This window comes from Tursiops truncatus, chromosome X (genome assembly GCF_011762595.2).
Source record: "Tursiops truncatus isolate mTurTru1 chromosome X, mTurTru1.mat.Y, whole genome shotgun sequence".
NCBI classification, from domain to species: domain Eukaryota; kingdom Metazoa; phylum Chordata; class Mammalia; order Artiodactyla; family Delphinidae; genus Tursiops; species Tursiops truncatus.
Genome location: NC_047055.1, coordinates 26,423,508 through 26,437,603, shown reverse-complemented (window position 1 = coordinate 26,437,603; position 14,096 = coordinate 26,423,508). Strand labels below are relative to the sequence as shown.

The window sequence follows — 14,096 nt, the reverse complement described above, 5'->3', positions numbered from 1 at the left end:
GACTCTCAACCACTGCGCCACCAGGGAAGCCCCGGGATTTTTTTTTTTTACTTTTCCTTTCTGATATTTTATTGTTAGTGTAAAGAAACAACAGATTACTGTATTTTAATCTTGTATCCTGCTACCTTGCTGAATTTGTTTATCAGTTCTAGTAGTTTTGTGTGGAGTCTTTGAGGTTTTCTATATATTGTATAATGTTATCTGCATATAATGGCAATTTTATCTCTTCTCTTCCTATTTGGATACCTTTTATTTCTTTTTCTTGTCTGATTGCTGTAGCTAGGACTTCCAATACTATGTTGAGTAGAAGTAGTGAGAATGGGCATCCTTGTTTCCAGATTTTACTGTGAAGCCTTTCAGATTTTCACTGTTGAGTTTTACGTTGGCTGTTAGTTTATCATAAATAGCTTTTATTATGTTGAGATATGTTCCCTCTATACCCACTTTGTTAAGAGTTTTTATCATGAATGGATGTCTAATTATATTGAAGGCTTTTTCTGCATCTATTGAAATAATTATGTGGTTTTTGTCTTTTCTTTTGTTGATGTGGTATATCACATTAATTGTTTTGCATATGTTGAACCATACTTGTGACCATGGGATGAATCCAACTTGATCGTGGTGTATGATCTTTTTTTATGTGTTGTTGCATTCAGTTTGCTAATATTTTGTTGAGAACTTTTGTATCTATATTCATCAAAGATATTGGCCTGTAGTTTTCTTTTTAGGTAGTGTCTTTGTCTGGTTTTGGTATCAGGGTGATGGTGGCTTCATAGAATGACTTTGGGAGTGTTCCTTCCTATTCAATCTTTAGGAGGAATTTGAGAAGGATCAGTATAAGTTCTTTGTATGTTTGATAGAACTCCCCAGTGAAGCCATCTTGTTCTGGACTTCTGTTTGCAGGGAGTTTTTCTTATTACAGATTCTATTTCACTTCTAGTGATTGATCTGTTCAAATTATCTATTTCTTCTTGATTCACTTTTGGTGGGCTGTATGTCTCTAGAAACTTGTCCATTTCTTCTAGGTTGTCCAATGTTGGCATATAATTGTTCATAGTATTCTCTTATGGTTTTTTGTAATATTTCTGTGGTATCAGTTGTTATTTCTCCTCTTTCATTTCTTATTTTGTTTATTTGGGTCCTTTATCTTTTCTTCTTGGTGAGCCTGGACAGAGGTTTGTCAATTTTGTTTACCCTTTCAAGGAACTAGCTCTTGATTTTATTGATATTTTTCTATTTTTTCAATCTCTATTTCATTTCTTTCCTCTCTGATATTTATCATTTCTTTCCTTTTGGTGACTTTAGGTTTTGTTTGTTCTTTTTCTAACTTTTTGGGGTGGTAGGCTAGGTTGTTTATTTGAGATTTTTCTTGTTTTTTTTGAGGAAGGCCTGTATCACTATGGACTTCCCTCTTAGGAATGCTATTGCTGCATCCCATAGATTTTGTATGGTTGTGTTTTCATTGTCATTTGCCTCAAGGTATTTTTTAATTTCCTCTTTGATTTCATCGTTGCCCCATTGGTTTTTTAGTAGCATGTTGTTTAGTCTCCATGTAATCATTTTTTTCTTGTTTCTCTTTCTGTGGTTGAATTCTAGTTTCATGACATTGTGGTCAGAAAAGATGCTTAAATTGACTTCTTTCCTCTTAAATTTGTTGAGGTTTCTTTTGTACGTAGGCAGTCCTAGAGACTGTTCCATGTGCACTTGAAAAGAATGTGTATTCTAGTTTTTTTTGGATGTGATGTACTAAAAATATCAATTAAGTCTAACTGTTCTATTGTATCATTTAGGGTATCTGTTGCCTTCTTTTTTTTTTTTTTTTTTTTTCTTTTTGCGGTACACAGGCCTCTCACTGTTGTGGCCTCTCCTGTTGCAGAGCAACAGGCTCCGGACACACAGGCTCAGCGGCCATGGCTCATAGGCACAGCCATTCCATGGCATGTGGGATCTTCCCGGACCGGGGCATGAACCCATGCCCCTTGCATCAGCAGGCGGACTCTCAACAACTGCACCACCAGGGAAGCCCCTGTTGCCTTCTTGATTTTTTGTCTGGAAGATCTGTCCATTGATGTGAGTGGGTTTTTAAAGTCTCCTACTATTTTTGTTTTCCTGTTAATTTCTCCCTTTATGTCTGTTAGTATTTGTTTTATGTATTTAGGTGCTACTATACTGGGTGCATATATGTTAATGAATATAATATCCTTTTCTTGTATTTATCCTTGTATCATTATATAGTGTCCTTCTTTATCTTTCTTTATGGCCTTTTAAAGTCTATTTTTTCTGGTATGTCTATTGCTATCCTGATTTCTTCATAGTTTCTAGTTCCTTTTTTACAGTCATCTGCATTTCTATTGGTAGCTTTTCTTAATTCCTTCAGTATTTTCATTACCTCCTTTTTGAATTTGAGGTCTAGTAGATTGGAGAGGTTTGCTTCATTGTTTGTACTTTCAGGGTAATCCTCTTGATCTCTTAATTGGAAGTGGTTCCTCTGCTTCTTAGTTTTACTTATATTTCTCTGACTCTATGAGTTTAGGAGAAACAGTTATCTACTATGGTCTAGGAGGGTTCTTATGTGGGAGCATCCCCATGTAGCCTGCGTGAATCTCATATTTTTGGTGCAAGGCCTGTTTTTAGTATGGATGCTTGCCACATTTTCTCTCAGTGTGTGTAGGCTGTTATCCCTTTTGTAGGGGGTGTGACTGGTGTGGTGACCAGAGCCTGCACTGGTTGTTGAGCAGGCCTCCTCTTTGCTCTGTGGTTGTCACAGCCCTGTTGGGTGCAGGGTCTGCTCCCCAGTTGTTGGAGTAGATGCCCCCAGATCTGTTTCTGAACTGTGGTGTGAGGTAGGAGGAACTGGAGCACTCCCACTGGGAGAGGAGCCACTGAGTATTCCTCCACAGGAGCTGTCCACTAGGAAGTGCACTCTGTGGTATCACCTGTCACCTGTTGTGCAAGCTCACCAACTACACTGTTTTGGCACTGCCCTCAGCACTGCCTCAACCTTGGAAATTCAGGCAGTTGGCCCAGGTGTCCCGCAGGTGCTCTGTTCACAAAGTGCTTAGCGCGTATCTGTTGGCACAGAACCACTGAGGTCAGGCACTGGGACCACCATAGTCCCACACTTGGACCTGCCCTCAGAGCTACCAAGTCAGCCCAGACCCCAGCCCTACCTCTACATGTGTGCACTTGCAGAGCCTATAGCTTGCTATCACCAGACCTGCCCCAGCCATGGGAGCACCAGTAATCGGCTCAGATGTCCTGCAGGCAGTGAGTTTACAAAGCCACCTGTGGTGCATAAATCCGCTGATCACACAGTGACTGCTTCTGAAGTGTTGGGGCTCCTGGGGATTGGCTTGGATTTCAGCCCCACCTCTGCATGTGGGCAACCTGCAGGTGCTTATGTGCTCCCAGAACTCCACACCCACTGTAAGCATGCTGAAAATGAGGATGCACCAGTAGGCCCCACCCTTCCAGCATGCATGTTAACAATGGGGCTTCAGTGGCAGACCTGGGCTCCTTCCTGTGCACACCCCAGGTTGCAGCTTAGACCACAGTCCAGCTCCTTCAGGCTCTCTCCACACAGCCAACCCCTGTCCTTTCTCTGGGTACACTGAAGCCAGATTTTCAGCACCCAGCCCCCACGCACACCAGAAGTGCATCTTGGGTTGGGGAGTGCAAGGAAGTGGCATGGACCCTCTGTGCAGGTCTTTCTCTGTTTTGCCTGCTGCAAGCTGGCTGCTGCACTCTCCTCTGAGCCTCAGAAGCTCCCTTTCTGTCCTGGCTGATCTCCCCACCAGTGATGGGGCTTCCCAGGGTGAGGGAACCTTTCCTCTTTCACAGCTCCCTTCCAGAGGTGCAGGTCCCATCCAAATTCCTTTTTGTTGTTGTTGTTTTGTCCTACTTTGTTACGTGGTGATCTTCCTTGCGGTTTTGTTTTTATGAGATCTTCTGCCAGTGTTCAGCAGGTATTCTGTGAGAATTGTTCCACGTGTAGATGTACTTTTGATGTATTTGTGGGAGGAGGTGAGCTTCATGTCCTTCTATTCTGCCACCTTGATCTGGCCCCTTATTTTTTAAACTGTTAAAGCAAGTTATTCAACCCTTGTATTTTCTTTCAGGAATGGCTTGGGTATTCTTGATCCTTTCTGTTTCCATACAAGATTTAAAAATCAGTTGTGAAGTCCCACAGTATAATCTGTGGGTTTTTTTATTGGAGTTCTATTGAATCTAAAATTGATGTGGGGGTAATGGACATATTTAAAATATTAAGTCCATAAATTCATTAACATGATATATCTCTACATTCAGGAAATCTTTAATATCTCCTATTAAAATTTTATAATTGTCTCCAAAGACAATTGCAATACTGTGATACATTTGTTCTTACTTCATGATTTTGACAGTATTGTGAATGGTATACTTTATTTTTTGTGTGTGTTACTGGCATGTTGAAATACAATTGATATTTTTTAAAGTTAATGTTTTATATAGCCAACAAACCTACTAAACTGCCTTATCTTTTAGCTGCCTTATTAATACTAAAATATTTATCAGTTGATTCTTTTAGATATTTTTACATATGCCATTGTGGTAGGCAAAAATATGGCCCCTCCCTGCAAAAACTCCACATGCTAATTCACAGACCCAATCTCCTAGGACCCTGTGAATATGATGAGATTATCCTGAATTGTTCATTTCGTCCAAATGTAATCACCTGAGCCCTTAAAAGTGAAGAGAAAGGCTTAAGAAGAAGTAAGAGAGATCTAAGGAATGGTAAGGATTTACCACACTGCAATTGTCTTGAAGAAGAAGGGATTCCTATGTCATAAGAATAACATGTTCCTACAACCACAAGGAATTGAATTCTTTTAACGCAGGTGAGCTTGGCAGAGGAGCCTGAGCCTCAGATAAGAACTGAAACTCTGGTCAATATTTTTATTTTAGCTGGGTGGGACAATAAGCAGAGTATCTAGCCATGTTTTCCTTTATGAATTTTATAATTTTAGCTATTACATTTTGGTCCTTGATTTATTTTGAGTTAAGTTTTGTATGTCGTGGAGTGTAGGGTTCCAACTTCATTCTTTTGCATGTGAATATCCTATTTTCCCAGCACCATTTGTTGAAGACTGTACTTCCCCCATTGAATGGTTATGGCTCCCTTCCTCTTTCTAATTTTTAATAGGTTTTTTTCTGCCTTAATGTTCTTGCTACCACCTCTGGTATAACGTTGAGTAGCATGGGAAACTTTTCAAACTTTCACTATTTTTTTTTTTTTTTTTGGTACGCGGGCCTCTCACTGCTGTGGCCTCTCCCGTTGCGGAGCACAGGCTCCGGACGCTCAGGCTCAGCGGCCATGGCTCACGGGCCCAGCCACTCCGCGGCATGTGGGATCCTCCTGGACCGGGGCACGAACCCGTGTCCCCTGCATCGGCAGGCGGACTCTCAACCACTACGCCACCAGGGAAGCCCAAACTTTCACTATTATGTATGAGATTGGTTGTAGTTGTCATTGTTGTTCTTGGGGGAGGTTGTAAATACTTTTTTTTTTTTTTTTGCGGTACATGGGCTTCTCACTGCCGTGGCCTCTCCCGTTGCGGAGCAAGGCTCTGGACGCACAGGCTCAGCAGCCATGGCTCACGGGCCCAGCCGCTCCGCGGCATGTGGGATCCTCCCAGACCAGGGCACGAACCCGCGTCCCCTGCATCGGCAGGCAGACTCTCAACCACTGCGCCACCAGGGAAGCCCCAACATAAACTAATATTGGACTTTATCAGATGCTTTTTCTGGATATTTTGAAATTATCATGTGATGTTTCTTGTTTAATTGCCTAATGCAAAGCTTCATACTACTGAATTACCTAATATTAAACTCACCTTATGTTTCTCTGATAAACTTAATACAGTAATGTTGTAATATACTTTTTATAACGTACTTTTTATATTTGATTTGCATTTTGTTTAGGATTTTGAAGCTTACAAGAATGACTGATCTGTAAGCTTTGCTTCATTACAATACTATTGATAGGTTTTTGATCAAGATCATTTAGCTTAATAAAAAGTGTTGATGTGGGTACACTCTTCTGCTTTCTAGAAGAGTTTCTCTAATATTATAATTGTTTTTTTTGTGAACATTCAGTATATTTTCTCAGTGGGAAGATACATTATTAATATAATTTCTTTTTTAATATTTATACTACTGACATATTCAGATTTTCAATTTTTTTATCAATTTCATTGTTATATTATCTTCTGAACCTATTTCATTTAACTTTACAATTATATTATCATAAAGTTAACATTCTCTTTTTAAGTTTTAATGTCTATAACCATCTTTAATTTTGTTAATTTTAATTTTGTTTAATATTATTTATTTTCATTCCTGATATTCATTTGTTGTGCCTGCTTTATTTTCTTACTTTCTCACTCAGTCTTGCCTAGAGGATAAATTTTATTGATCTTTTCAAAGAACCAACTTTTCTTACTATATCAACTTTGTTTCTGTTTTATTCATTTCTGTTCTGTATTTATCTCAACAAAATACTAGCAAACAGAATCCAACAGCATATTAAAGGGATCATACACCATGATCAGTGGGGTTTATCCCAGGAATGCAATGTTTCTTCAATATACGCAAATCAATCAATGTGATACACCATATTAACAAATTGAAAGATAAAAACCATATGATAATCTCAATAGATGCAGAGAAAGCTTTCGACAAAATTCAACACCCATTTATGATAAAAACCCTCCAGAATGTAGGCATAGGGGGAACTTACCTCAACATAATAAAGGCCACATATGACAAACCCACAGCCAAAATCATTCTCAATGGTGAAAAACTAAAACCATTTCCTCTAAGATCAGGAACAAGACAAGGTTGCCCACTCTCACCACTCTTATTCAACATAGTTTTGGAAGTTTTAGCCACAGCAATCAGAGAAGAAAAGGAAATAAAAGGAATCCAAATCGGAAAAGAAGAAGTAAAGCTGTCACTGTTTTCAGATGACATGATACTATACATAGAGAATCCTAAAGCTGCTACCAGAAAACTACTGGAGCTAGTCAATGAATTTGGTAAAGTAGCAGGATACAAAATTAATGCACAGAAAACTTTTGCATTCCTATACACTTACGATGAAAAATCTGACAGAGATATTAAGGAAACCCTCCCATTTACCATTGCAACAAAAAGAATTGAATACCTAGTAATAAACCTACCTAAGGAGACAAAACACCTGTATGCAGAGAACTGTGACACTGATGAAAGAAATTAAAGATGATACCAACAGATGGAGAGATATACCATGTTCTTGGATTGGAAGAAGGAACATTGTGAAAATGACTATACTACCCAAAGCAATCTACATATTCAGTGCAATCCCTGTCAGACTACCAATGACATTTCTCACAGAACTAGAACAAAAAATTTCACAATTTGTATGGAAATACAGAAGACCCCAAATAGCCAAAGCAATCTTGAGAATGAAGAACGGAGCAGGAGGAATCAGGCTCCCTGACTTCAGACTATACTACAAAGCTACATTAATTGAGGCAGTATGTTACTGGCACAAAAGCAGAAATATAGATCAATGGAACAGGATAGAAAGCCCAGAGATAAACCCATGCACATATGGTTACCTTATTTTTGATAAAGGAGGCAAGAATATACAATGGAGAAAAGAAAGCCTCTTCAGTAAGTGTTGCTGGGGAAACTGGACAGGTACAGGTAAAAGAATGAAATTAGAACACTCCCTAACACTACACACAAAAATAAACTCAAAATGGATTAAAGACCTAAATGTAAGGCCAGACATTATACAAGTCTTAGAGGAAAACATAGGTAGAACAGTCTATGACATAAATCACAGCAAGATCCTTTTTGACCCACCCGCTATAGAAATGGAAATAAAAACAAAAATAAACCAATGGAACCTAATGAAACTTAAAAGCTTTTGCACAGCAAAGCAAACTATACACAAGACATAAAGACAACCCTCAGAATGGGAGAAAATATTTGCATATGAAGCAACTGACAAAGGATTAATTTCCAAAACGTACAAGCAGCTCATGCAGCTCAATATTAAAAAAACAAACAACCGAATCCAAAAATGGGCAAAAGACCTAAATAGACATTTCTCTAACGAAGATATACAGATCGCCAACAAATAGATGAAACAATGCTCAACATCACTAATCATTAGAGAAATGAAACTCAAAACTACAATGAGGTATCACCTCACATCTGTCAGAATGGCCATCATCAAAATATCTACAAACAATAAATGCTTGGCAGGGTGTGGAGAAAAGGGAACCCTCTTGCACTGTTGGTGGGAATATATAATTGATACAGCCACTATGGAGAACTGTATGGAGGTTCCTTAAAAACCTAAAAATAGAACTACCATATGACCCAGCAAACCTACTACTGAGCATATACCCTGAGAAAACCATAATTCAACAAGTCATGTACCACAGTGTTCATTGCAGCACTATTTACAATAGCCAGGACATGAAAGCAACTTAAGTGCCCATCAACAGATGAATGGATAAAGAAGATGTGGCACATATATACAATGGAATATTACTCAGCCATAAAAAGAAACGAAATTGAGTTATTTGTAGTGCAGTGGATGGATCTGGAGACTGTCATACAGAGTGAAGTAAGTCAGAAAGAGAAAAACAAACACCATATGCTAACACATACATATGGAATCTAAAAAGAAAAAACGGTTCTGAAGAACCTAGGGGCAGGACAGGAATAAAGACGCAGATGTAGACAATGGGCTTGAGGACACGGGGAGGGGGAAGGGTAAGCTGGGATGAAGTGAGAGAGTGGCATGGACATATATACTGTACCAAATGTAAAATAGATAGCTAGTGGGAAGCAGCCACATGGCACAGGGAGATTAGCTCGTTGCTTTGTGTCCACCTAGAGGGGTGGGATAGGGAGGGTGGGAGGGAGATGCAAGAGCGAGGACAAATGGGGATAAATGTATATGTATTGCTGATTCACTTTGTTATACAGTAGAAACTAACACACCATTGTAAAGCAATTATATCAATAATCAATTTTGTACATTCTATACAAAAAAGAATGTATATTCTGCTGCTGTTACAAACAGTAATGTATACATGGCCATATGCATATGTTAATTTTGTTTTTCACATCTTCTCTAGCCTTATTTTCTGTATGTTCTGTCATTTACTGACAAAATTCTTTGTCTAGGTATGACTTTTATAACATCAAAATAAATCTCCCACAGAACTATGGAGATATTGCTCTGTTCTCTAGTCTGATTCTTGTTTTGTTTTAGGCATTGCTTTTATATTTTCTTTCTGAAGTTAAAACAAATTGAATATTTGTGGTTCAGAAGTTTCACCCAATTGTTTCAGATTTTTAAACTTAAAAAATATTCCCTTTTGGACTTTCCATAATGACACTTAGTTCATTCTTCTATTCAGAGTTATTTTACACTATTTATTTCCCTCCTACTCTTCATTGTCTATAGTCTATTTATTTTGATCCCTGTTAAAAGGATATTGGAACTATTGCACCCATTTTATGTATCTCACTTATTTTTCTTCTCATCTTTTTATACATTTTCACTGCACTCCTGGAAAATACCTGAATTTAATCTTATGTTTATTAATTACATCTTCAGCTTGGGTCATTCTGTTATTTAGCCAAAATATTAACTTTTAATTTCAATAAAGTTCATGGACATTAAAAATGGCTGCCTCTGAGAGCTTTGAGAAAGTATAGCATTATAAAAAGTAGAGGATGAGGATGCAGCAATGAGGGTGCAACTTCAATGTTAGAATTAATAGGAAAATATAAATTATAAGATTACATAATGTGTTCACTTTGCAGAATTTTAATGCTTTCAGTTACATCATGTTGGTTTTCTTCACTAGTTGATTCTTGATTGTATATCCATATTTACATATAATGGTTAAGATTGATTCAAATTGGCCACTTTCTTTAGGCATAAATAATTCACCTTTTCTCTTTTCATGAATGCAGGTTTGAATTAACAGGTTACCCTTGGCTTGGATAGTTGTTGAGGGCCATATTGTAGTTACTAGGATTCCTTTAGAGTTTAGTTTTTCCTGGGGTTCTGAATTTAGGGAATCTGTGTCCTTTGTGATGGTTGACAGGAAATTAAAGCACTCTGCTTATTCCTATATAATTTGTCGTATTTTAGAGTACCCTACTTGTGTTTTTATCCTGTGGTCAAAACACTGAAAACAGCCACTTTAAGAAAGAGGGAATGAAATTTGTTTACTGACCTTTAATTACATGGGAAAAGTACCCATGTTCCTTTCAATTCCTGTTGTTATTGTTCTTATAGTTATACACAGTTTCTGCTCAGAGTAATATTTGTGGGGCCCCCTCTTTCTCTCAGTGAGACTGAAAGTTCTTCAGCTCTTTTTGTTTTCATTATTAATCTGTTCTGTCTTTTTTATAATTTTAAAAGTTTCTTTTTTTGTCTGCTGGAGATGTACTTTCTTTCATAGTGTTATTATTCTTCTCTTTTAATAAAATTTTGAGAAGGTGGTAGGGTGAATATATGTATTATGTTTTCAAATTGAACTATATTTTCTATTTACTAATGAATATTTTAAATTCAAAGGCCAACTGAACTCATTGTAACAAGTGGAATAATACAAAAATGCATAAATTAAATGTTAAACTCCCTGCTCACATAGAAAGCACTGATAGACTAGGCTTGACTGCTATCCTTTGTAAGTCCTGCTTACAAGGTTGGTCTTCACTAACATCTGAGAACTTGGATTTAGGGAAGGTTCCCATCATTCTAACTGGTAGGAGTGGCTCACTGTGCCTACACTATTTATATGAATAATGTGGCTTATCCTGCCTTCCTTCTGCGAGTATGCAGTTTTGACACATGATAGGCAGACAGTGCCTAATATGATCAGCCCTCAATAAAATTCTGGGAACTAGGTCTCTAATGAGCTTATTTATAGACAAAATTTCATTTGTATTTTCACAACTCATTGCTAGGAGATTTAAGCATGTTTTGTGTGACCCCAAAGGGAGAGGGCTTGTGCCTGGTTTTCTCTGGACTTTGTCCCCTTTGACTTTTCCCTTTGCTAATTTTGCTTTATATTCTTTCACTGTAAAAAAAACATAGTGATGGGTGACATTATATACTAAGACCTCTTAGTCCTCCTAGCAAGTCATCAAACTGTGAGTGGTCTTGGGGACCTCTGACACACTGCTCTAATTTATTACTACCCTCTTGATTCATGTATGTTGAGCCATACTTGCATCCCAGGGATAGATCCCACTTGGCCATAGTGTATAATCCTTTTAATGTACAGTTGAATTTGGTTTGATAATGTTTTATTGAGGATATTTGCATTTATGTTTATCCAGGATATGAGCCTGTGCTTTTCTTTTCTTTAGTGTCTTTGTATAGCTTTGCTATCACTGTGATGCTGGCCTTCTTAAATGTTTCTATATGTCCCCCCTTTTGTTTTTTGGAAGAGTTTAAGAATGTTTGATAGAATTTACCCATGAAGTCCTCTGGTCCTGGGCTTTTCTTTGTTGGGAGGTTTTTGACTACTGATTCAATCTCCTTATTTGTTATTGGTCTGTTTAGGCTTCCTATTTCTTCTTGATTCTGCTTTAGTAGGTTGTATGTTTCTAGAAGTTTATTTTTTCCCAGGTTATCCAATTAGTTGATATATAATTGTTTATAATAGTCCCTTAAGATAATCTTTATTTCTGAAACATTCATTAGAATGTCTCTTATTTGTTTCTGATATTTTGAGTCTTCTCTCTTTTCTTCTCTTTTTTTCTTGTGCAGGGGAAGCCATGGTGGAGGGGATTCCTCTTGACACTGAGTTGTACTGGCAAGGGGGATGGAATGATGCAGGTAAAATCTTTCTACTATTTTTATGCTGTAAATGAATATCTGAGTATGTGATTCTTGCATTACCATCTGTAGAAGCTGTTCCACTATCTCTTAATTTTCAATGCAGCAGATTAAAATTTGAGATTACATTGATACCTGAAATTTCTATACTGAAAGGTATATGCTAGTCTTTTCTGATTCGTATGTTTACCTCTCTTTTCCAACAGTGGTAAAAATGGCTCTCATTATTTATGCATTTACTTAAGCAAGTATACACAGAGGTAGTTTCAGATTTGTGAATCCATAACACTTCAGAAAGAAAATCTATTAACTTAGAATTCAATATTTCTTTTTTTAAATTAAATTTTTAATTGAATTATAGTTGCTATACAATCTTATATAAGTTACAGGTGTACAATATACTGATTCAAAGGGTCTACTCCATTTATAGTTATTATAGTTATTTATAGTTATTATAGTTATTTATAGTTATAGTTATTATAAAATATTTGCTCTGTTCCCCATGTGGTACAATATATCCTTGTAGCTTATTTTATGCCTAATAGTTTGTACCTCTTAATCCCCTACCTCTATATTGCCCCTCCCCCTTTCCTTTCCCCACTAGTAACTACAAGTTTGTTCTCTACATCTGTGGGTTTCCTTTTTTGTTATATTCACTAGTTTGTTGTATTTTTTAGATTCCACATATAAGTGATATGATACAGTTATTTGTCTTTCTCTGTCTGACTTATTTCACTTAGCATAATACCCTCCAAGTCCATCCATGTTGCTGCAAATGACAAAATTTCATTCTTTTTTATGGCTGAGTATTATTCTATCGTGTGTATATACGTGCGCACACACACACACACACACCACATTTTTATCCATTCATCTGTTGATGGACACTTAGGTTGGTTTCACATCTTGGCAATTATAAATAATGCTTTTATGAACGTCGGGGTGCATGTATGTTTTTGAATTAGTGTTTTTGTTTTTCTCAGCTATATATCCAGGAGTGGAGTTGCTGGGCCATATGGTAGTTCTATTTTTAGTTTTTTTGAGAAGCCTTCATACTGTTTTCCACAGTGACTGCACCAATTTACGTTCCCACCAACAGTGTACAAAGATTCCCTTTTCTTCACATCCTGGCCAACGTTTGTTATTTGTGTTCTTTTTGATGATAGCCATTCTGACATGTGTGAGGTGATATCTCATTGTGCTTTTGTTTTGCATTTCCCTGATGATTAGCAATTTTGAGCATCTTTTCATTTGCCTGTTGGCCATCTGCATTTCCTCTTTGGAAAAACGTGTGTTCAGTTCTTCTGCTCATTTTTTAATTGGGGTGTTTGTGGGGTTTTTGATATTGACTTGTATGAGCTATTTATATATATTGGATATTAACCCCTTATTGGTCATATCATTTGCAAATATTTTCTCCCTTTCATTAGGTTGTCTTTTTTTTTTTTTTTTTTTTTTGCGGTATGCAGGCCTCTCACTGTTGTGGCCTCTCCCATTGCAGAGCACAGGCTCAGGACGCGCAGGTCCAGTGGCCATGGCTCACGGGCCCAGCTGCTCCGCGGCATGTGGGATCTTCCCGGACTGGGGCATGAACCCGTGTCCCCTGCATTGGCAGGTGTACTCTCAACCACTGCGCCACCAGGGAAGCCCCATTAGGTTGTCTTTTTATTGATGGTTTCTTTTGCTGTGCAAAACTTTGAAGTTTAATTAGGTCCCATTTGTTTATTTTTGCTTGTATTTCCTTTGCTTTATGGAACAGATCTAAAAAATATTGCTATGATTTATGTCAAAGTGTGTTCTGCCTATGTTTTCTTCTAGGAGTTTTATGGTATCTGGTCTTACATTTAGGTCTTTAATCCATTTTGAGTTAATTTTTGTAAATGGTGTTAGAGAATGTTTTAATTTCATTCTTTTACAAGTAGCTGTCCAGTTTTCCCAGTACCAGTTATTGAAGAGGCTGCCTTTTCTCCATTGTATATTCTTGCCTCTTTTGTCGTATATTAATTCACCATAAGCGCGTGGGTTTATTTCTGGACGCTCTATCCTCTTCCATTGATCTATGTGTGTGTTTTTGTGCCAGTACCATACTGTTTTGATGACTGTGGCTTTGTACTGTAGTCTGAAGTCAGGGAGGGTGATTCTTCCAGCTCTGTTCTTCTTTCTCAAGATTGTTTTGGCTATTCAGGGTCTT

The 14,096-nt window shown here is 37.5% G+C and overlaps 1 long non-coding RNA gene across 1 annotated transcript in view; it reads left to right on the top strand.

Annotated features, from left to right (window-relative positions):
• Positions 1-11,808: 11,808 nt before the first annotated feature.
• Positions 11,809-14,096, top strand: part of LOC109552471 (uncharacterized) — a 116,733-nt gene continuing 114,445 nt past the window's right edge. Inside the window, exon 1 of the long non-coding RNA XR_002179282.2 lies at positions 11,809-11,905. This is a non-coding gene — a long non-coding RNA (uncharacterized lncRNA). The remainder of the gene's footprint in view (positions 11,906-14,096) is intronic.